This window comes from Centruroides vittatus, unplaced genomic scaffold (genome assembly GCF_030686945.1).
Source record: "Centruroides vittatus isolate TY-2023 unplaced genomic scaffold, ASM3068694v2 scaffold_996, whole genome shotgun sequence".
Taxonomy (NCBI): Eukaryota; Metazoa; Arthropoda; class Arachnida; order Scorpiones; family Buthidae; genus Centruroides; species Centruroides vittatus.
The window spans coordinates 575,036-600,027 of NW_027122724.1; the positions used below are offsets into that span (position 1 = coordinate 575,036).

The 24,992-nt window shown below is 30.5% G+C and overlaps 1 protein-coding gene and 1 long non-coding RNA gene across 2 annotated transcripts in view; both read left to right on the plus strand.

Moving 5' to 3' along the window:
- LOC136990652 (uncharacterized) overlaps positions 1-24,992 on the plus strand; it is a 194,309-nt gene that overhangs the window by 37,893 nt on the left and 131,424 nt on the right. The window lies entirely within an intron of this gene.
- Positions 8,661-9,299, plus strand: LOC136990665 (uncharacterized). The gene is made up of 3 exons (XR_010883094.1): positions 8,661-8,984; positions 9,074-9,142; positions 9,208-9,299. It is a non-coding gene; the product is annotated as an uncharacterized lncRNA (long non-coding RNA).

Genomic DNA, 24,992 nt, shown 5'->3' on the forward strand with positions numbered 1-24,992 from the left:
TAATCTCGTCGTTATTCAAAATCTACTTAAGGTAAGTTTACAAAATTTGCACTCACAGTTTCTATAATATTCCTCTTCGTGATCATACAAAAACTTTCCCCGGAACGCTATTCAAAAGCCCGTTGCGGGCCGTTCGAGAAGATTTGGAAAAGGGCTGTAGTTGCCAAAATACTAGTCCGAGGACCACCAAATTTAAGCACAGTACTTACGGTTATAAGCCGAAAAATAATCCGAAACTGATTCTGGTTAAGCGGTCAAAGATTTCAGGCAAATTAGATTTGAATAACTCTGTTTTCAGTCGCCGATTTCTCCAAAAATATGGGTCCTATGGTCCAAAGATTTGTATCAACGTGTTCCTCTCGTTCAGCTGATTCCGAAAATGTGGCACTTCACTATTTTAGATTAATGACATCGTCTATAACACGCGACAATCAGGAGCACAAAAAAAAATCAATCATTACCATTAACTGTCTCCGACGCTCTATATATATAGATAGATATAAATATTCTATTAGTATTTATAATTCTAGTATATAATGAAGAGAATATGTTAAAAAACAATTGCAGCTGTAAACAACGGCCACTGAGTGGAACATAAAATAATGTTGTTTGGAAGTGGCCGCTGTTATGTTTTCAATTGCATTTACCTTGAACTTAAATTCTATAGATAAGTCTGCACAAGAAAGTTTTCCAATAGACGTGAAATTGTCATACATCTGCAATCAGAAAAAAATCTGCGTTTAACGATAGAAATAAAATCAAAATGAAGCAATAAAATTTACTTTTTAAAGAAACTAAAAACACTTTTCAGACTTATGAAATTATTACAAATGACTATTATTTCTAATTCTAGTGGCGAATCTGCAATTTACAGACCGTATTCGGCGTTTATGTTGCAGATTTACCACTCATAGCTTAAACATAAGTAACTCAAATTATACTCAAGCCTCTGTACAACGGCTACTAATAACAACATAAAAATCTCGCTGTTGGCAAATGGCCATTGTTTGGTTGTTATGTTGTACACATTTTATAAGAAACATCCATAAACCAATAGCTGCGGTTTATAGCTGGTTGTTACTGAAAGTTCGACTACATACAGATTTTGTCTAATTATTTAAACATTTACTTACTAATGACGTGAATGAAGATACACCCCAGCATACGAGTATTAGCACAGTCAAAGAAAATGCCGACATAAAACAAATAGCCGTTTTTAAGGCAGACTGCATTTTCTCGAACAACCCAGCATACAGAGCAAAACATATGATGTACACCGAGTGAGAGCATGCCAAAGTAAGAAAATTGCCCCAGTTTTTATTAATGCCTTCAAAGAATATCCAAAGTTCAATATGTTTCTATAGGGTATTTTCTACGTCATATTTTAACCAGTGACTTTTCAATTTCAATTGGTCAATCTCTTCGGACAGTTTGATTAATCATCTGGCTAAAACAACAAATGTGACTATAACTATTATAATTCAATACTGGATCTGACCAATTTGGTAGATGAACAGTATTGTGCGAAACACGGAAGAAATGAATGCCTCTGCATCTGTTTCATGTAACTTCTTTATTTTCGTAAAATACGAGTAACTCAGAATGGTCGGAATTGTCGTAAATATTACTAAACTGGCAAAAATACACGGCTTTATGTATTTATGTATTTTATCGCACAACTCGAATTCCCCTATATACGCGCTTTTCACACAGTGAAAGGAGATTTTATTTCTATTCAATATACTAAACTGCGTAGCAACATACTCCGATGAGAAAAACGTAAAAGCTGCTGCTAATATTGAATGATCGTTATATGCTTTGAGTTCGCGGAAAGCGTAAATATTAGGCTCGTATATTCTGTACAGGCAGAAAAACTTCGCTTCAGAATTATGACAACAGTAAACGACGAGTTGAAGTCTTTAATGCCAGTAGAAATAAAACGTTTTACTATCTTCCAGTTCAAAGCTGATTTACGTTTGCATAATTTTTTTTTCCGGAAGCAAAGACTGTTAAATTTCTCGCATTGTGGATGATAATATAAAAAAACAACAGGGAAACTTAAACGAACTTGCTACTCTTAGGATGCAATCAAGTGGCAAAGACAATGATGCTAAAATAATTCCTGACAGCGCAGAATTATTAAAGCAAATCCAACTATTACAGAAATAAGTTGAAACCCTAAACAATCGCCCCAATACACCGCAATTTCCTGCACCTACTTCGCAACTGCATCCTAATGTTACTGCAGTTTTGACCCCGCTAATGGATTCTCAAAAACCGTTGATTGAGAGACAAATAAATTCGCCAAGAACTATTCAAATCACGTCAGCTAATGACACAGCAAATTCCATCCCGATATTTCGTGGTGATATGATTGATAATGCGTTCGAGTGGTTAAAAGAGATTGATCAAATTTCAAGATTGGCAAACTGGACTGAAGAACTGAAGTTGACTAATACTATTGTGACCATAGGGTCGGTATCTCTTTGATACCGCGTCAGGATGACACCACTGTATCCTTAGATTGATACAGAAAATCAATTGCGCGAGCGGTTACGTATGGGTTAGACCCGGAATGAAGCAAGTGGAGAGGATGACGGAAAGAACGCACTCGGAGATTTATATATATAAAATATACCCGTTTATTTTCTCATATGTCTAATTAGATACAAAACGGTTACTTTACAGAGAGACACATTATAAGATACATGACTCACGATCCGCGAGCGTAAATTCTATACAGATTAGAGAGAGAGCTTACAAATATTCGCGAGTAGGATAAATACCTTAAGATATGTAGTGATTATTTCGACGAACGTCGAATGGATGATATGATATCTTCAGTTCTAGATTTCTGTCTTTCTGCTAGCTTAATCCAATGGTCCTAAATTCCAGTCCAATTGTCCGCTAGTCCGAGGAGGATGAGCAGTGATGGAGAAACTTGACGATGGTAAATCCGAACAGGGGCACATACACAGTCAAATGACAACTTGTTTTGTTTTACTCATCGTACTCCCTTTTTATATGGATAGGGAGTTTGTAGGCTCTTCTTTGATTTCGACAGAGGAGATGATCTTCTTGGACCAATAAAGTTATCGGTGACATAGTCGTGACACGGAAATTTGGCTCATCTTAACAATGAACTCAATTCGTGGGAATCGAGTTTAAACCGATCTTATCAGAAAGTTTTATCAGTTGATTTCCCGCGTAACTAACCCTTTTTGGTCTACTTCGTTCCGTTTTGTATAAAATGTAGAGTTTGTATAAAATATAGTTAAAAGATTATAAAAGTACATAAAGATGATAAAGTTCACAATATAGAAATCCCGATCTTCACACTATCTCACGTCTCGCTGGATTTGCTAGAAATTAAAAATTAACTCAAGGTAACCGTTACAATAATTGGATAGAGTGGTAAATTGCCCTTACATCAAGATTTAAAAGGCGTTTTTCTATGCAAGAATTTTTAGCGTGTCAAACTGATCGGAAACTGAAAAGGAACAAAAGATTAGTTGATTACGTATATGCAAAAGACGCTCTCCTGGAAACAGGTCATTTTACTATTTCACAGCCAGAACGAATTTCAAAGATCATTGGTAACATTACTGGAAAAAAAGCAAATTGCTTTAGCTACACAGTACTCTAATACTGTTGAAGAGTTAATTGACAACGACACTTGATGCAATTCAAAACATGAAGCACGAAAATAAATCACGCAACCTTACGGATCACGCTCATCACCGAAATTTACACCAATATGTTTTAATGCGTATAATGAACAGCTTCGTAAATATAACCCTGAAACTGATGATGTTCGAGATATAACCTGTTAGAGATGTGGAACCAAAGGTCACGCATCGTTCATGTGCAGTTTACCACATCCTCATAAAGGTTCACCAATTGCTCGCCAAAAAAATCCACCACGCCGTTTTCAGGAATTTCAAAACCGTCAAACGAACGACTCTTCTTGCCATATCGAAAACACAACTAATTCCAATAATTCCTTACCATGTGGCGCTACAAGCTTAAATTCTACAGATTTAAGGTGCAATACTAATCGAAATTCAGCGACAAGACCAGAGCCTAAAAGAACGAATGACTAATTCCATAAACTGCATTAATACCGATATAAAAAAACCTGCTTTAATACCTCCAACATTAACAAGATTTAAAACATTAATCATCTGATGCCAAAATTCGCAATTTGCAAACAACTTACATTTTCGTTGATCCTAGGAATCGACTGGCAACAAGAAGTTCAAAACAGATGCACTTACGATCCAAGTGGTTCATTATGTAACCATCTGCACTTCTTCTGTACAAATGTATTCACGCGTACCCTACTACGCGTACCCTACTGTTTTGTAAATAATTTCATTATTTACAAAACAGGGAGTGTTTTAATCTATTGGGAGATGAATTATTGTTTATTGCTATTAACCTCTCGGCACTAAATACGTAAAAATGTTCATTCATTTTTTCACCCGTGGTGAGTTCATACGTAACTCTTTGAATCTCGTTATTTAATATATGACTCAAAAAATCTTATTTAATGAATTAGGTATGAAACTTATATAGTTATTTTCAGAAATAATTCGGAAAAATACAATAAGAAAGTTATATTTTAGACATAATTATCTTATTCGTTGTTTCACCAAAGTGATATTAACTTTCCTTACGTTACAATTTTCAAAATTGTTTAATTCTCGTTTATTAGCATTCGATTTGTAAGTTTCTACTGTAATTAAGTATAATTTGTCTTATTTCGAATTAAATAATACATTTATTATATATTATTATATATATTGTATATATATATATACAGTATTCCATTAATAAACCAGTTTTAAACGAAGACAATTTTCGGTTAAACATTACCATATGTGTTTAGTTTCAGTGGAAAATAATCGAGGTGAGTCCACAAAGAGTAAAGCAGATGTGATGCCGGAATTGCGAAATTATCAAGTTTGTATCTGAGCAAATCCTAATAATTGTGAAGAATATCGACGTTACGAAAAATAAGCCTTGTAAAAACCTAGTTACATTCTTTCTGGAATTATCGTCTTCGCAAATTGCAGCAATTGAACATTCTGTTATATAATTAATTTTATCAACAGAAAATATGTTTAAAATAATTAAATAAGGCTTAAGAATATACGAGATAAATTCGTAGTATAAGTGAAATTTAGATATGAAAAAAATATTTTTTAATAGTTTGTACCGTAGTTTAGCAAATTATATAAGACTTTAACAATTAATCTATGCGAAAATATTATTTTATTCAGAGTATAACTGTGTATTATATTTATATGTCAAAATATTCATAAGAGTAACTCGACTGTACACGTGTTTCTAGAAATTCCTAAAACTCGATTTCCTTCACATAAATCTCGGAACAGAGATTTCTTGTGAATCTCTGTTCCGAGGAATGTGTTTCATTCGCTTTAAGTTATTTCATGCACGAATGAAATGACTCCAATCAAATTATGCCATTTGTGAATTGTCTGAAATTTTTAAATAGTTGTTTGAGAATTTTCAGATTTTAAATATTTCAAATGTATATTTCCTAAAAGCTAAACTAATAATTTAATTTTAATTTTGGCGAAGGAGGAAAAATTAATAATAAGGAATCTCTTAAAATTTAAAACAGTGTTCTATACTTTTAATTATATATAAAGTAATTATGTGTTTTATCTATAATATAAAAAAGTCAAAATTTATATGAACGTATGTTCGTTTTTATGTTATTCGAATTGTTCAGTGCACCAGCAGCAAATTTAGCATGAACAATCTATCACACCCAAATCGTTCCGAAAAAATTATTTTTTAATGAAAACTGTTAATATTATATATTGTTATATTCAATAATGTAAATGTTTATTGTAGTGTTTTTATTGATGTTTGCGTTTTGGTTTCTACTTTAAATTCTAGCAATTTTTTGTGTATTTCAGTCTCATTATTGTGAATTCTCCAAAACAATAAATAAAGATTTTAGATATTAAAACTATTGCCTTTTTAGACTTTCTGAACCACTCTTCACTAACCCACCACTCATTGAAACATCCAAGCAATGCTAGAAGCATGTAAATATCTATGCATATAATTAAATATTCGAAATTATAATTGACTAGTTTTTTTCATAAACTACAGATTGAAATAATTAATCGAAAAAATGTGATTAGTTGGTAGGGGTTGAAATATATACAAACGGAACACAAGATACAAAATACGAAGTCATTCTCAGAGAACGTATACTGGTTATTCATAAGATATTTTTTGAAATTCGAACCTTTATCAAATTATGCAGAATAAGGTATAATAAAACATGAATTTCAAATCATAATATATCTTGTAACATTTGAATTAAAACTAAATATTTTTTTTATTTTTAACACTGGAAAGAATGATTTAATTTAATTTTATCGTTATATTGCAATATTGTCATAAATTGCTGATAACTACATAAATCAGCGATATTAAATTATAAGATGTAAACATATTGTAATATAATCATATGAGAATAAGCAAAAAAATAAATTAAAAATACTCTATGTCTCAATCGCATGTAGTGATTGTGACATTCAAATGTTTTATAAATGCTTGAATAAACAATATATCTAGTCCCGAAAAATTTAATAATGTTGATGTCAAAAAAGACTGTGAACCGAGAGGGCACAGCAATGAACTCGGACATTTTTTACCGGCGTGGTGTCTGGGGTTGGGGTTTAATGATGTAAAGACTAAACATAGCAAGATCTTTCTCCCGTAAAAAATGCTGACACCAGTTAAAATAATGTGTAAAATAATTTCAATCGCGTCAAAACTCGCGAGCCCTCCTACACACGTTAAGTAAATAGGAGGGCTCGTTAAACGATTAAGTGGGATAGATGTGTGTAAGTCGGTAGGTGTCCTTCACTCTAATAAGACAGGGTGACAAGTTGAACATAACTGTAAATCGCGCGAACATTCAAAATATACATATTAAAGTTCACTTACTTCTCGTAAGACTGTAATTAAATAAAAAAGCATTCATCAAATTTTATGATAAATATTAAATATTGGTATTTACCTCGAAAAATATAAAGTAAAATTTACATTCAGTTATGTATAGATTATATAGATATGCAAATTTTAATAAAATAATATTTAAAAACTCTAACATTGTATGTCTATAATTTTATAGATTCCATTACGAATTCCATATATCTATATGAAATATTGATATACCATGAATAACTACGTTACATATGCATTTATGAAATAACATTTAAATTATATTTAGAATCACAGACGCGGTGTTTACAGTAAGAAATTCCTGTATTAACCTCGATGGATTCACTTCTACGCTGAGTACACATACAATATATTTAGAAAATAATTTGATATAGGGCCTATATTATAGGCTATACTTCATTGCGATTATTTTTGATAATTGAATTAAGTTTGTGTCGTTAATTATTTGATTTTAATCCAGAAAAATAAATGATTATATCAGGATAATAAACTGCATTTTAATGAAGTTCCTGTTTTCGTAAATTAATTGTAATTCAGTGCAAGTCTATTCAATCATAACACGTCAAACAATATGTAAATATAAACTTACAATTTAAGTTGTAATGTATTATACAATGAATTTTTTTAAATAATTTGCTACACAAAAAATGGCAAAATATTATAAAATAATTTCAAATATATAATCAAATAACAGATTGAAATGGGTATACAAAGTGAAATTTATTGATGGCGAAATGTTTCCAAGCAAGAATTCAGTACGGTACGTGATTGGAGTAAATACTTGTTAACGTCACGTAATCGATCTTCTCTACAAATGCATCTATCTGTGCACGAATCACTAACCGTGTTTTTCTCTACGTATTCACTTGAAAGGTTATTGTAGTGGATACCAAATGACTTAAAGCGTTATTCTAACTTTTGTATTTCGTCAAGTATTTAATTTTCAAACAGTGCATATTGCCGAATGTATATACTGTTATGTTATAATTGAAGTCAAAGATTATCTTTGGTGCACTTCGGGATTGTTCAACGAAATAATCTTTGCACTTGTTTCGTACAAAATGCATTCACCACCCAGCAATTGTATTGTTACAAAACTTCGACCGTTTATTTCTGTTTTGGAAGTGTTTGGTTTGAATATGTTAGAAATGTGCAGTTGTCAAAGAGGAATATCAAAAAGAAATCGGAAATTGTTTGCAGTTTATACGAACTTACTCGAAATATTTTTATGGGCGATGGTATTGATGCTTACAGCTATGATTACGTCTGAAGGTTTTTGCATTCAACTATTTTTGATATTTGAAAATAATAAACTTTACATTATATTCGTTGCGTGGAATGCTTCTTTGTACACAGCTCTACAATTCAGTATTTTGCGAAGAAGAAATATTAATATCCATCATTTGACGAGAAATTTTAATAAAGAAGAAGAATTTCTCGAGAAATTGAAAGGGTACATTATTTATTATTTCATTTTTTACGTTTTGATTCTTTTATCTTGTTCAACCATGACTTCGTACCTTGGATATTCTGCTTTAAAATCGGCACAATATGATTATAAAATGTCTCTGGTTTGTGTTTTCAGTATCGAACTTTGGCTACATTATGTTGCTTCTCACATAGTTTGTATGCTTTTCTTTTTGGTTATTGTTTTCTTACTTATAGGAAGAAAGTTGATAAACATTTCTATTCTATTGCAACTTGCAACTAACTCAAGCAGATCGTTGATTGATCAAGTAATGAAAAATCTTTGGGACATTTGGCAGATATTCGAAGAAATCAACGAAAAATGGAAGGCGTTTATTCCTACAATTTACGTTTTTTTTGTCTATCAAACTTGCTTTTTTATATATATCGCTCTCTTCGTACGTCTTGACATAATTTTTCGCGTGGCGATCGCAATAATTGCAGTGACATTCTTCACTGGATCAATAATAGTGTCGTGGGCATTCTCAATTTTTACATCAATCGTGAGTATTATGCTGATCAATATACAAGTTGTAATATATAATTGTTTAAGAAATGAACTAAATAATGGTGTTTTATAAATTTACTTTAGATATACGACAGTTTTATCAACATCGGGAAGTATAACTCTTCTATTTTGACACCGAAATACAGATTTAAAGTAAGTTATTTATTAATTTATATGGCGTAATTGATGTGATTTCATTAATAACTGCATAATTTCAGATCATTTGTTTCATGAAGAGATTCGGAGGAAGACCTTTTGGTATATCTGTGTGGGGATTTTTCTACATCAAAAAAAATTTCTTAATAAGGGTAAATACATCTCATTAAAGTGTTGTCTTTAACTTCATTCAAATGTTGTCTTTAAATTATCATTTTATATTTTACAGCGAATACAAATTTTCGATGATAAAATGCAAATTGCAATCATATTTAATTGTAAAATGTTACCATAAGCTTTAATTGAAAATTCATTTTTAGTAATTTATTATTAAAAATGTAATAATTTGTTATTAGAAATTTATAATTTCTAAAGACAACTATTTGAGAATAATGTATAATAGAAAAAGTATTCTTTAATTCTGTTTTATTTATTATACTCTGAACTGCTTTCAGGTGGTAAGTGGATTGTATTCCTTTTTCTCTTCTTTAATTCAATTGTCCGGAGTTCTACAAAAAAAGAAATGCTCAGCTGAAAGTGTCGTAAATTATACGTTTAAGAATGAAACAAATAATTGAAAGGTTTCACATGTAAATTAACTGTCGGTCTTGTTATATAAGTCAGGTATTATGTTTTACCGAAAAAATACAGAATTTTCACTGTTAACCTCTTAACAGTGAAGGACGAGAATAGTCGTCCAAGACGATCGAGTGGCAGTGGTGAAGGACGACTATAGTCGTTAAAAAATTCTTATAAAATACCTGGACCATTTCGTGAAGTCGTAGAATTTTCACGAGTAGTTGGGTTCTCCAACTTTGTTTTGGAATATCCTTTAGTTCTCGAGAAATTACAATAAAAGAGAGAAAATTAAAATAAATATGAAATTTTAGACGGCCATCTATCGACATAAATCGAATTTAAATCTCCCGCCGTCATCTGATTGGTTAAAAAAATTAATATTCCTAATTGGCTCGCGTCAGAAAAAAGTAGGTGTGACTTCTGTAAATGACGCTATCGGGAGTGCACCGATGCGACCGGAAAAAGTAAACAGCCTACGTCATTAGTCTAACGGTCCTTGTCTGACCTACTTTTCGTAGAATCAACATTGGAGTAAGCTGTAGTAAAACGTAGTAGTTTATAGTAAAACGGTCTTCTCTAATATTCATAGTACTTTGTAAAGCTTGGATTTCAATTTAATAAGTATTATTTAGTTCAGAAACATTATAAATACATCATTAAGTAGGAGAATAACGAAAAACTTTATTTTTTAGTATAATACAATTTACAAAATCGAAAGTTCGTATATCGTAATATTATAAAAAACTACATCGAAACATACAAAGTCACCTAATTTACTTAAATTCAGTTCATTATACAACTGTAGATACTCTTGCCTTCCTCAGTTTCCTCAAAACAAAATTCGAAAACTTCAATTAATTCTATAAATATTTAAGCGCCATTACTATTCGAATTAACTGTAATTACAAATATAACTGAAAAATATTTTCGACATAAACCCTAGGCAATAATTATCAAAACAAAATTCTTCAAGTATAAATTTTTCTGATCGAGTAATATGTAATAATAGTTTTATCTATTACTCTTGCCATATTCAACTTTCTATGTTCACATCCATTTAGTTTCATCTAATTACACTTTAAATGTAAAAAAATCTACCAACAAATAAGTTTTCTAATAAAGATACTACTTGCTAATTAAAGTTTGTATTCTTCTTTGACGTAGTTCTACGTTTTAGCACTAAATTGGTAGACATGTCTAAATAACACGCTTATAAACACTAAATGCCATAAATGTTTCGAAATTAGAACTAGATAATTATATGCACAAATAAATTTACATGCCTTCATTTACATCCAAACAAAGATCAGTTCTCCCAAATTGTCGAAAAATAAATTATTTTCAACTTTTCTTTCTGAATTTAGAACTAATTCACAGTAAACTTTATGCCTTAAAATATCCATTGCAATCAACGCAAAATGTATGAATCCACGTAATAAAAAATTATCGCAGTGAACTTCGAAAAAACGAGAAACACAGAATTATTAAACCGCACTTTACGAAATCTGGCGCGAACTGTCGTATACAATAAACAAAACGAAAATGCTCTTGTCCAATGTCATCAGGTGACAAAAAGTTTCTAAATAAACGCTAAAAGTTTTAAAGAATTCTTTCACAAAAACCGATGAATTTAATTAATACACAATAACTAAATCTGTTTAATAAAGGTTAATAATTTTCCATTATAATTATGCAAATTAGATATAAAAAAGATCATCGCGCAAATTCTCCCGCGAACCATGGATGACTCTTACGTCATCTGGATTGAAGTTTCCTGCAAAATACTGAAAATTTTTATATAATTCTTTTACTAATCCAGTCAAATTTAAATAATATAAAATGTCTAGATCTGTTTAATAAAGATTATCACAAATATTATTACAAATATGCAAATTAGATATGAGATAGATCACTAGGAAATCTCCCGCCAAGATAAAAATAGCTTTCGGTCACGTGTTCACCAAGAAATATGTTTAAAATTTAATTTTTCAGCTTACATAAACCGTACAATAAATGAGTATTTCTTCGAAAGAAGTCGATATACACGAATAAATAATAATTATTTAATAATGCTTTTATCCATTTTAAATTGATATTGTAAAAATTAAGCCATTTAATCTGTGTGGCTTTTATAATTTAGAGTTTCCGAGTATTTTACTGTGAAATTCAATTTAGTAAACAGAAACAAAGTTAGGCTATTAAGTATAAACAGCACAATACAAGAATTTATACGTAAGTTGAGTGTAAATACAGAAAAAAATCGAATTATATCAAAGATGGGAGAAACAAGCTTACATCCCCAGAACAGAGCTTATAATTCGTTGTTATTTTCAGCCTGTTTCTACTTCGACTGTTTTTTGTTGGTAAAAAGTTAATGTTTTAAGATGTTCTTAGTAAAGAAACATAAAAGTATCGAAATATAATATTCACACACACAAAAATATTCATGTATGTCGACATTAGAAATTTGAAATCAATTATAGAATGTCCTGGATAGAGATATCGTGTGATTGTCTGTTTCTTCTGTCTTATTTTGTTTTTCTACGTGAAAATAAGATATCTTTTATAACTATTGATAATATAAACATTTTGTTTCTTTATATATTACCTTCAATTACAGCTGCAAACTTTAACACATGGAGCATGTGAGAAAGTATTATTGTATAGATTATTACATTTTTATGAATACACCTGAGACTCGTGACAATATAGGCCTATATTAACCTACTTTAAGTGTCAATATTTTATTTAGAATCATTTTAAACGTTATTATTACATCAAATTATGAAATGGAATGTTCCAAGTATAGGAGTAAGAGGGAGGGGAAAGAAGCCATGCGTGGGGAAAAAATGAGTTTTTATCTAAATTATAATAAAATTTACTTATATTTACGAGAAATATCGATAATTTTCTTCTGGAGAAATGTATCTTGATAAAATTAATTATCTATATGAATGAAACTTTCAATAATACATTAGATACAATGACTGACGTTCCTTTCTTACCCTTTCTGTAGTATGTCTTATTATTAAACATAGTTTCCTAGATTATAGCATAATAATGTGTAAAAAAAAGAAATGGAAAATTCTGTTAATTTGTAAACGCAGATTCTATCACATAACAAGCATACTGTATCCTCTGTATATTTATAGTCAGTTATTCGCGATTGAATTTTTCTAGATAAGCCTGTTTAATCCGTAATTTATTTGACAGAAAGAAATTGTTTATGGCCGTATTTCATTTATATAATGTTTTTCTCGTGATATTATTTCTAATATCGGAAAAAAATATACATTTCTAATATGGACATACATCAATATTTTTAATTCTGAATATTATATTTCGATACTTTTATCTTTCTTCACTAACAACAAAGTACTTTTATTTTAAAAAAATAAGTTTTTACCAACAGAAAACAGTCAAAGTAGGAACAGGCTGAAATTGACAACAAATTATAAGCTCTGTTCTGGGGATGTAAGCTTGTTTGTCCCCATCTTTGATATAATTCGTTTTTTTCTGTATTTTCACTCAATTTACGTAAAAATTATTCTATTGTCCTGTTTATAACTAATAGCTTGTCTTTGTTTCTGTTTACTAAATGGAATTTCACAGTAAAATATTCGGAAACTAAATTATAAAAGCCAAACAAATTAAATAGCTTAATTTTTACAATATCCACTTAAAATGGATAAAAGCATTATTGTATATTTATTATTTATTCGTGCATATCGACGTCTTTCGAAGAAATAATCATTTATTGTAGAGTTTTTATAAGCTGAAAATTATTCTGTTGTCTTTGATGAAATTTGTTACAATTTACTAATTTTTACAGAAACATTAAATTTTAAACGATGACATTAGTTAAAATGTATTAATTTGTACACAAACATTAAATTTAAGGCGTATTTCTTGGTGATCACGTGACCGAAAGCTATTTTTATCTTGGCGGGAATTTTCCCACAGTGATCTTTGTCATATCTAATTTGCATATTAATGATAGTACATTACTAATCTTTATTAAACAGATCTAGACATTTTATATTATTTAAATTTGACTGGATTAGTAAAATAATTATATAAAAATTTTCAGTATTTTGCAGGAAACTTCAATCCAGATGACGTAAGAGTCATCCATGGTTCGCGGGAGAATTTGCGCGATGATCTTTTTTATATCTAATTTGCATAATTATAATGGAAAATTATTAACCTTTATTAAACAGATTTAGTTATTGTGTATTAATTAAATTCATCGGTTTTTGTGAAAGAATTCTTTAAAACTTTTAGCGTTTATTTAGAAACTTTTTGTCACCTGATGACATTGGACAAGAGCATTTTCGTTTTGTTTATTGTATACGACAGTTCGCGCCAGATTTCGTAAAGTGCGGTTTAATAATTCTGTGTTTCTCGTTTTTTCGAAGTTCACTGCGATAATTTTTTATTACGTGGATTCATACATTTTGCGTTGTTTTTAACGGATAAAAGGTGGAAATTTTACGCTGAATATAGAACTTGTTTTTCAGAATATGCTACTTTACAAAAAGAAAAGTTGAAAATAATTTATTTTTCGACAATTTGGGAGAACTGACTTTTGGATATAACATATGGATATAAATGAAAGTATGTATTATTGAGCTACTAATTTATTTGTGTTTATGTGTATTGTTGTACTGCAACTTACTTTGTTTTACTACGTTAGAGAAAGTATGTCACACATTGGATTTCTGACATAAAACTGTCGGCTTTTTCAGAGTGAAGCGGACCCTCTCAGTGAAGTGTATTTTAGGGAAGTTATGCACTTTTTTTCTGATGCATGCCAATTGTGAAAATTGTTTTTAAAATTAAATATCGCTCAATGACGATAACATATGTTCTAAATGTGAAGATGAATATAAAAATATTTCTACATTTTTTTATTGTTTTGTTGTTTCTTAAAGATTAATTTATTTAAATTTATTATATGTCAAGTAAGTTTATTTACAAAATGCTAATATTTTAATTCGCTTTAATATTTCGGTGTAAATTTGAACAAGGAATTTTAAAATTTTAAATAAACGATATACTGAAATTTTCTTTTATTTACAATGATTACGTCACTTCTACAGAAAGTAGAACACGAGACGACCTTCACCCACATTTCAGTCTGGGGGGAAAGGCCGCCAGTTGTAGTCATAACAACCTTTACGTCTTCTATTGTTGTGGATGAAATTCGTTAACTGTCAATTACATTTTCTTGAATTTGATTCGCAGGTTGGAAAAAATCGTCATTACTTAAATGCCTAAAACTTTAAAAAATTATATAAAATTGAAAATAAATTAAAAACTTTTGAAAAAATCGTATCGGATAGAAAATCAAAAAAGAATTTAATATAAATTTGAAAAAAAAATTTTTAGCAAAAAATTACCGCGAAAAAAATTCATATATAAAAAAATTATGTGACAATAAAGAACGATTTTTTCTTTACAAGACGTAACTGTTTAAAAATTTTTTTCCTAAACGGAAACGAGAAAAACGCGTGGGAAAATTCTTAAAAAAATTCCCACGGTTTATCTCTACAACTAACTGGTAGAGCCGAGTCCGACTGTTCCACTGTTAAGAGGTTAATATATTAACGACTAAAAAACAACGTGTTTCAACAAATGAATAAACAATTCTTTTAGCAAGATACTTGAAGATATAATGTAAAAAACTCATTGTCAGTAGAGTGTATGCCTCGTGTTTTTTTAGAACGGTCTATATAATTGTTTTGTTTTTTTTGCTGTGACTCAATACCCAAAAGTATGAACATAATCTGCATTGTGGAGGCCTTGTGTTATCTTAGTACTGCAGACTTATAAATTTCACAATTTATTTAAAAGTCCAATTTTCTTTTTTATAGACGGAACGTCGATGCGAATTCACGTGGTTTTATCCATATTTATTTTAGCGATCATTATAATTGCCTCAGAGCTCGCTGACCTTTGTCTTTTTTCAGAGGGATGGTTAGACTTTTTTTGTTTACAAAAAGCAATGTTCGATGGCTGTCTCAATGCTATTGATCATAAACATCGTATCTAAATTATATTTGCCTATTAATAGTTACTACTTATTAAAATCAGCAATATTGGCATGCGCCCACCAGTGGCCGAGCGGTTCTGTAGCTAAACACTGGGAGTTCGATCGCTTTTTCGCGCCGCACTCGGACATGTTGGCCACATGGAGTTTTTCGGGTTTTCTCCACGTTTGTAACACCTGAATAGGAACCTTTGTCCCTTACAAGACCTTACGGGCGGCATTTTTTCCCCTCGCGTAACACCGTGCTCCAGAAATGGCAACGGGAAACCACTCTAATTGTAACTTCCTTAGAATACACCTTGGTGCGTTAGTAACTAGATATTAACGCACGGTGCTCGACAACGTCAGAATTCTGATACAGCACTCGGAAAGAGATATTTGCATACATTAAAGTGTATTAAAATTCTATTAATGGACGTTGATCGTAAAGAAATTTGGCATTGTTAAATATACATCACTATCGAATCGCCGTCACTGTGTATATTGACAGAGAACATTTCGACATACGCCTGCAACAATACATGTAAGAAAACACTACACAATCTTATTATTAGGCAACGGTAATTACGCATTCGTTTAGTGAAATGTTTTCTCAAAGAAATATTAGTTGTGTGTTAACATAATAGTTCATATTATTCTATAGTTTGTAAACATGTCAGATATTTACTATTGTGTAAACTACTTAGACAAAAAAAAAATAGATGTGCTGTACATAGAACAGTTTTGTCACGTTACGTACAGCGTATAGTTATAAAAAAAATTACTGCATTAATTTATATGCATTTGCATGCATAAATATACTGCAAAAATTCTCAGCATCGTTAGAAAGATTTGCCTGCTTACTTCTAATAAATAATCATACAAGTTTAATTGATTTATTTTAATAACAACATTTTGTTATAAATTAATTGTTAATTCAAATAATGTATAATAATTGCTAATACTGTATACAAGAAAATTGAAAAAACGATTGTTAAGGTATTTGAAATACGAAAATACTAATTAATATAGTACGAAGAGGTTAATTAAATCTTGTATTTTAATTTTTTATATGTTTTCTTACGTCAAGATGTTATATTAAATTAAATATATATATTTAGCTTGAACTAACTGTTTTTTGTTTCAGACATTAACTAAAGTACGAGAGCAGAAACATAATTTTTTACTAATTGTTATAGTCAATACAACAGTACTAAAAACCCGTTACAATGATATAAAAGTTTTAAAACTTGATTTTTTTTAGTGTTTAGTACCTACATTGTTATTTCATGTTTTATATTACTTTATTTCACAAGATTTGTAATAACTAGAAGGTTACGCTTCTTGTGCGAAATTACTTAATAAAAATAAAAAACGGAACACATAATGTAACCTAGTAAATCCTTGAAGTTTTTAAAATTTAAATACGTATGGATTTTTCTAAAATATTTCGAATTAATGTTGTATTTCTAACCGATATTTAAATATGCCATGGACCTTAATTTATCAGCAATATTAAGAATATCACATAGATAGCATTCTTTATTGCCTAATGATACATAGCAATCTAAAGCCTAATAAAATTATATATTATGACATTTTCTCAGTACCGTGCTGAAATTTTTAAGTAGAATTTTTATTAATTTAATTTAAAATAAATGCTTTCTGTCTCAAATTAAAAGTGGTTTGCTGCTGTACGTCATACATTTTATTGAAGTATAAAGTCACCTTAGACATGTGTCTAACAAATTTCAAAAGAGATTTCTATTGAAATATCATGACGTCATGTTTGTATCAGAAATTCGTTTACAGTTATTGTGAGCATTTTGCATCGCAGGTTTCCATCTGTTGTCTTTCATTTACCTAACATTTTTCCCATAAGCGAAACAAAAAATACAATAAGTATAGTGTTACATTATCAACGTTTAGTGAAAAATTACATGCGAGTGCGATTGTGGCATATATCTTTATAAACTGTAGGGCAAAACAAACGTAATGATTATATCCATACGTTAAAAAAATGTTTAGTATAGCGATCATTCACAAAAATTCCTAGATGATATCTGCGAATCTTACTTTGCGAAGTCTATTCGCATGTGATATGGAATTGTAATACCAAATTTGTTTAGTAGAAAGTATATATATATTGAATTTCGATTCTGCATGTAATAAACCAGTGAAGATCGAACACTGTACGGCCGTTACGATCTTTACGATGAATCGTCTCGAGTTGGGTTTTGTGACTCGAAAATGTCCGTAAGATGGTTCGAGGAAAGCTACACCTCCACACTCAACAAGTAAATATATACAGTTTATTTACACAACAAATATTTACAAAATGTACAAATTTGACAACATTACATACACTATGCACAAGGATGTGGTATCTCATGTCGGCTTGTCTATTGGGGACTGTTAAACTTCGGGGAATTCAGGTCGCCTTTCCGGAGTTTGCTCAACTATACGGCCTGTCCAGTCTGTGCACTTACCCGTCCCAGAGATCGTTGTCAGAGGAGAACACTCTCTCTACGCTCAGCGGGCTGTCCAAGTGCCTGAGACCACCGTATTATCAGTCTCTTGCTTTTTTCCCCGTTTCTCGCGTATCCCTTACAAATTAAGGGATTCTACGGCGACAACTTGCGGCCAATCAGATTCTTCTTTTCCCCTGGAGGCTTCCAAAGACGTCCGCCCTATCTCCCGACGACGTAGCTTACATTCTCGTGCGCCCGTTGTTTACATTTTTTTCCCAAACCGGCCGACACGTAGCAAACACATTGACCCTTAAACGGAGACGCTACTCCTTTGATCTTTCCGGCCGTTTATGGCCCCAACGCCAGGTGGGTCCAATTATCTCGGTCGCGTGGCTTTTCGACTTAGGACGCTAAAAGCGACCTTTAGAACACCTAAATTGATTCTATCAAAAATATACTTTAGATATATCACAATTTATCAACATTATGAATGTTTTTTTATTTATTCCATTTTAGTGTAGATTTAATGTTTTCTTCTACAATTTATTACATTTCTGTATAATTCAATGATATCAGATTATTTTAACATTTCCAGAACTTCAAAAGATTTGAGAGCAGTCTTTTCGAAATATCAATGTAAATGTATTTCAGTTTAAAATAGATGTCAGCATATTTAGCAATACATCATGATAACATAACATATTAAATGTAAATTTTCAATGTTAGAATGTACATTTTGTGCTTCGATTACATATTTTAATATTCTGAAATTAAGTATTAGCAATTAGAAATAACTCGCAAGCTGAAAATTTTGTAAATACTGAGTGTATTCACCAAATTTTTAGCTTGCGACAGTCGAAGTATTTTCACATATAAAGACATTTAAACTTTATGTAAATTTATTTACTCATAATTACAGAACTAAATACATGTGTTAATTTTTCATAAATGAAATTTTTCTGTGTTCATTTCTTTATTTTTAGTGCACATTTATCTATAACTTTATAATAACATCTAATTGTTGAAAATAAATGCAAATATAGTACAATATTATCCTTCAAGTCGACAATAAAATATGTAGAATCGTACATGAACACAATCAAAAAATATAAGTTATGAAGTAAATATCGAGATTATTCATAAGTATTTTATTTTTACTACCATTTTGATATCATGGCTATATCACCAGGAAGTAAACAAACCTGAACTATTACTCTAATAACAAACAGTCGTACATATTTTCTGTTTGGTCTCGTGTCATTCTATGCTAGAGAGCACTAATTTATAGTGCTGCACTTATAACTTTATTTTTTGTAATAATTGTAATATATTTCGGATCGAAGGTATGAAGAATTAAGGTTGTAAACACAATATTATTTGTCTAATTTCGCAAATATTTATAAACTAGCAGGCAGGCCCGGCGTTGCTCGGGCAAAAGTAACGATAGCGAAGATTAAGATTATTACGTTATAGTCACAAAAGAAAAAGAGTGATTTTTTCAACGAACTAAGTATTTCTAAAGAAAGGTCGAATTTAAAAATCGAATGTTCTAATATTTTTCGATTTTCACGACGTGTTCTGATTATATCGTTCGATTTTCATCGAATGTTTCAAAGAAGAAAGGTCGAGAAAAACTGAACTAAGCTGTTCAAATTTGAAAATTGAATATGTTCTAACATATTGCTTTTTTTTTTCCTCCAGCGCCCATAAATCTTGCATGTCGCTTTCTCTTGTTTTCTATAGTTACTTAACACTTTCGTACTTAAATTTGGTACCCTGTGTACTAAATTTTAACATTCAACTCCTAACCGTTCGGGCTTTGCGCTGATTATTATTATTATTATTAACTTGTCTCGATTATATATATAGGTTGATTAAATTCGAAATGAGAAAATTTTAATTGTTTTCGAAGAGCATTTGTTTTGGTACAAAAATCCGCTTAATTAAATGAGAGATGAGAAGAGAAAATAAATGCTACTCACCATCTAAAAACAATTAAAAATTTATTAAGTATATAATAATATTAAATGAACATTACATGTAATTTAATTTAAATCTATATATATAATTGAGATTGCTAATAACTGAAGATCCTCATAATACGTTTTTCATAATTTTTAAACTATTTTTTTAAATCTATTTTTTAACAATCGTTTTGAAGCTAAATTCTTTTTATTTCCGCATCAAAGTGGCATAATTTTTAAATGATGGCATGTCAATTCCAAATCATTTCTCGGGAATGAAACAATTTTCAGAAATCTGCAGTTTTGATTTAAAAATAAGTGACTTTTTTTAAAAAATGACGGGTTAATTTTGTCTGATTTTTTCATTTATTGCTACTTTTTGATCTTGGCTTATTCGGCAAAAAGTGAGTCAGAATTGGGAAATATGCACTTTGTTCTAGAAACCTAAAAACACGACATATTTACGTAAGTCATCGAAGTAGAAATTTGGGATGATTTGCTACCTTTTAATTATTAAAAATCTCACAACATTGACAGACGTACTAAACAAGTAAAACAAAGCGATAACTACTAAAAAATATTATTTACTTGCAAGTAACAATTTTCGAATTCTTTGGAAAATGAAGTTTCAGATTTATTTCGAATTGGTCTCAAATTGTAAACGCCCTTTGCTCTTGTATTTATTGTTTATTTTATAAATGGGAAATGGAAGTAAACTAATCGCGTGCATTAATAATATTAGTAATGATGGAAACTCTTTAATAGGTATTGGAATTTCGAATTGGAAGCGATATATCTTAGTCTTCAATAGCATATTTGCGTAACTGAAAATTCCAAAATAATAGAATTTCAGAAACGTTATGGAAAATACTTTGATGTGTTTAAAATGTTAAAAGTATTCGTAATTTGAAATAATTCGGAATACTTTAAATAGATTTCAGTATTTATAGTAACAATACAAACACCGAAGATAAAATACCAAAGACAAAGTATTTGAAAATATGAATTTGTTGAATTTCCTATAAATATTTTTCAAATAAAATGCTATCTACTTTAATAATGTTCGAAGTTAATTTACATTTGTTATTTTCGCATCGAATTTAAAATCCATCAGAGTACATCTAGAAATAGTTAGATTATCGTGCATATTTAATTAAAATTAACTGTTTCTATTTCAAATTTATTATAGTTTCTTCTTAGAGTGGAGACACGAGAATGAATAATCTTGATCAGTTCACATAAAATATTACAATAAACACAATAAATCAAACAGCAAGACGCCCGGATTTACGGAAACACATTCACAACTTAATGATTTTCGAAAATATTTTTGTCGTAGGGCCCAATAGTCGTAGGGCCTGTCATCCAAGAGGCGGGACAGCCCGTGCTCAGCTCATCCTGCTAGCACCAGGAGTCTCCATGAGCACCTCGAGGAAAAACGGACACCACCCCTATATTGATAATTTAATACTTTTACATATGAGCGTTTGGTTAATGTTACCCTTGGTGGCAAGATAACAACCAGAGGGATTTTTCCCTACATTCTAGACGGCGACGGGGAAAATTTTCCCTAATTCGAGACTGCTGCGGGGATAATTTTTTCCCCTGCGTTCGACGTGGCTTACGCGTTTCCGGTCGCCATCTTCGTCTTCTATGGAGACTGCGCGCTGCGCACTGTTTCGTAATAACGCGACCTAGGAACTCCTATACTATAAGCTACTGTAAACCCTATTTTAAGAGAAAAAAACATTTTTTTACTCACGTTGATTGTCTGTCATTTCCCTTTTTTACATTTCCTCCCGACTTTGGAACTTTGATCTTCGTTTATAATACATTTTCCCCTCCCCCTTGTTTTGAGTCGGCTGCAACTGTCGATGACTTTCTATTTCTTCTTTTTTCACTCGCGGTGGTTGACGTTTCCTTATCCGGAGCCTTCTTTGATTTCTTCTTATTATTATCGACGTTTTGAACGGGTGCAGACGGAACTGTCTCGGGTTCTACACTAGCTTTTCGAGATATCCCGGATGCTAAAGCCGAAATCGTCGCTCCACATTCTAGACATAGGTAGTGCCATATGAATGACAAGATACATCCCCAGGACAGACGACCACATTTGCTTTTAAAAGTTCCTTCGTACACTGAATACTTAACTGCACACGAACTGCATCTAAATAGACATTCATTTCTTTCGCTTCTGTAATATAATTTGCATGTCTTATCGCACGTAGAACACTGCGACTCTATCTGCTGTATACCTAATTGGACCGCAAATTTGAATGCATTATCAATTGCCGGGTTCAATCTCAATTCCGAATAATCTGTTTCCATCATTTTATAAAACTTCCTGGTAGTACATTTGGCCCAGAATTCCTTCGAACTCAAATCAACGTCGCCCATGACGTGCACGAAATTTCAACAACATGAACGCAATTTCTTTGTTTTTATTCGTAAAAAATATAAATTACCTTTTTAGCAATTCGGAAAGAACAGATATGGTAAAAAAAATTTCGATGCCAACACAACATGCCACACACCACTGTCTTCTAAACTCCCTGCAAACGAAATTTGCATAATTCGACGATCTCGGCACCAACACATTTCGTCAAAAACGCGAAATCGCGCGTCTCCGTTTCGAGGTTACAGGAAACGCGGCCGCTACGTCGAACGCAGGGAAAAAAATTTCCCCGTTGCCGTCTAGAATGTAGGGAAAAATTTCCCCGGCCGCCATCTTGCCACCAAGGGTAACATTAACCGAGCGTTTTAATAATCCAAAACTTGTTCGGTAGACTATCTCACAGCATTGCGTTTCCAAAAATCTTTATTTTACAAAATTGAATTACAAATGCATTTCCGGTTGATTTATATTTACAACCCCTCTTCAGTGCATAAAACGCGATAAAATATTTTCCGCGATAATTTTATCGTACTGTACATAACATTTTAATATTAATTTCGTTTCCATACATTCAAAGTAAACACATACCAGTGCATTTTAGTGAAACTTTATGGATGTTAAAACAATACGTTTTATCCGGTATTTCTAATACATTCAAACAAACTGTACAACGTAACATTGACTGTAGTTATATTATAATATATGTGTTGTAGCGCCATTTCCTACAGCCCTACAGCAAATTATACATATATTAAAATAACTTATAAACTATAAGTTTTACACACAACAGTTATTTACTGTTGTGTTTAAAACTAACAAGATTCGATAATAATAAAATTATCATCTACTATTATTTTTATTAGTTTACGACACCTGTAATAAAGTAAAAGGTAATTATTTTCTATATTCTGATAAATAAACTTCTATCGTTAGTCATTTGAACTTAGTCATTGTTCATTAACACTACGGAAACAAGCAGGTATCAAGAATGCACAAGGCTAATAAGATGAAGTGGGAAGACAAAAAAAAATTTTACATGACAAAAAAAAATTACTTTCGTAATTATGGACAATTTGTTTAAAATTATTTTAATGAATATGAATTTGAGTGTATTCTGTACATCGCAGAAACCTTCCAAATATACATATTAAAGTTCACTTATTTCTCGTAAGACTAATTTAACGGAGAAGCATTCATCGAATTTAATGATAAATATTAAATATTGGTATTTACCTCGAAGAATATAAAGTAAAATTTACATTCAGTTATGTATAGATTATATAGATATGCAAATTTTAATAAAATAATATTTCAAAACTCTAACATTGTATGTCTATAATTTTATAGATTCCATTACGAATTCCATATATCTATATGAAATATTTATATACCATGAATAACTACGTTACATGTGCATTTATGAAATAACATTTAAATTATATTTAGAATCACAGATGAAATGTTTACAGTAGAAAATTCCTGTATCAACCTCGATGGATTCACTTCTACTATGAGTACACATAAAATATATTTAGGAAATAATTTGACATAAAACCTATATTATAAACTATACTTCATTGCGATTATTTTTGATAATTGAATTAAGTTTGTGTCGTTAATCATTTGATTTTAATCCAGAAAAATAAATGATTATATCAGGATAATAAACTGCATTTTAAATCATCACAATAAAACAATAAATCATCTCCCAATAGATTAAAAATTTCCCTGTTTAGTAAATAATATAATTATTTACAAAAGCTTAAAAATACACGTATATGTTACTTGTGAAGAGGAAGTAATTAACTGTGTACTAGCCATAAACTCAAATAATAAAAATCAAAGCCCTGAAAATTTCTACCGATGTTTGCTTTTCAATGCAAAACATAATTAATATTGATAACTAAATCAGTGATTAGATGCAAAAGATGTCTGAATAAATAATTAGTTTATAAAATTTGTAAAAGTATACTGGAACAACACAAAAAATACATAAATATCGAATGGAAGCTTAAAAAACGATTTTTGGATATTATAAATGAATTAAATATTACATTAATCCTGACATGTATATTGCACAATTTAATAAAAAATTATAATTATGTACACACTTTTATTAAATTTAAAAACTGAGTATATTTTTCATTGCTAACTACGAACTAAAATTTCTCATTTCCCAGTCTACTGCTTGTCTTAGGGATTACGAAATCAAAATGAACTTTTCCCCGGATTTCGAAAAATTCCGGGATAGAATTAATTATTTTTAAGACATACATAATGTCTTCAAATGAAATAATTTAATTATTTTTGTAATCTTTTAAAGTAATTTAATACGTTTTGAGTAGTAACCGTATGGGCCATTCTAATAACAAAATTGTCAAACAAAGTAAGTTATATCACGAAGTGA